General features: G+C 51.0%; 1 pseudogene; it reads left to right on the forward strand.

Moving 5' to 3' along the window:
* Positions 1-243: 243 nt before the first annotated feature.
* Positions 244-423, forward strand: LOC119459762 (U2 spliceosomal RNA; annotated as a pseudogene).
* Positions 424-696: the final 273 nt, after the last annotated feature.

The raw sequence follows: 696 nt of genomic DNA on the forward strand, positions 1-696 counted from the left end.
CACGGGCAACACGCTTACGCTTGCCGTCCGCGGCACTCTCATCGTCGTTCTTGGTAGGCACGCTGTTCTTCTTCAGACCGTACAACAGGCGGCCTACCCATTTCACAGTCAGAGCAGAACTGATGAGGAAAGGATCCTACGTAGAGCATGACGTCTCGAGACAGAAGGCACTCAGATTGGTAGGCACCGGCTTGATCAAATACGTGGGATGGGCGTACACGTGTATGGTGCGAACGTATAGACATGGCCGACGCGGGTCGAAGTGTAGCGTCTGTTCTTATCAGCTTAATATCTGATACGGGTTGCATTTTGACCCAAGGTATTAAACTTATCTTTGCAAGTTGGCGGAGTGCTTGATGCCTGCGTCACCTCCGCCGCGTGTGGACCCGGTATTGCACTATCTTTGGGATTTTCGGTCTACGGACATCGATCCATTGGAAACTAGCAATATACGGCTTCGCTGTAAAACTACCGGAGCAAATATTCCGACAACAGGTGGCATGTGTCGGCTGCAGCAAAAATCCGGACACAACGCAGCACATCCTAATGGAAGGCGAAGAGGTATTCACCCAGTGAGACCCGTAGGAGACGTCCGTCTTTCAGAAGCACTGGGATGCGTTACAGGATCGGTGGCAAAAAAGCAAAGAAGAGATCGATAGCACTCGCGTTGTTACAGGCATAGTTAGCTGTATAACT

The sequence above is a fragment of the Dermacentor silvarum genome, chromosome 7, assembly GCF_013339745.2.
Source record: "Dermacentor silvarum isolate Dsil-2018 chromosome 7, BIME_Dsil_1.4, whole genome shotgun sequence".
Lineage (NCBI taxonomy): Eukaryota > Metazoa > Arthropoda > Arachnida > Ixodida > Ixodidae > Dermacentor > Dermacentor silvarum.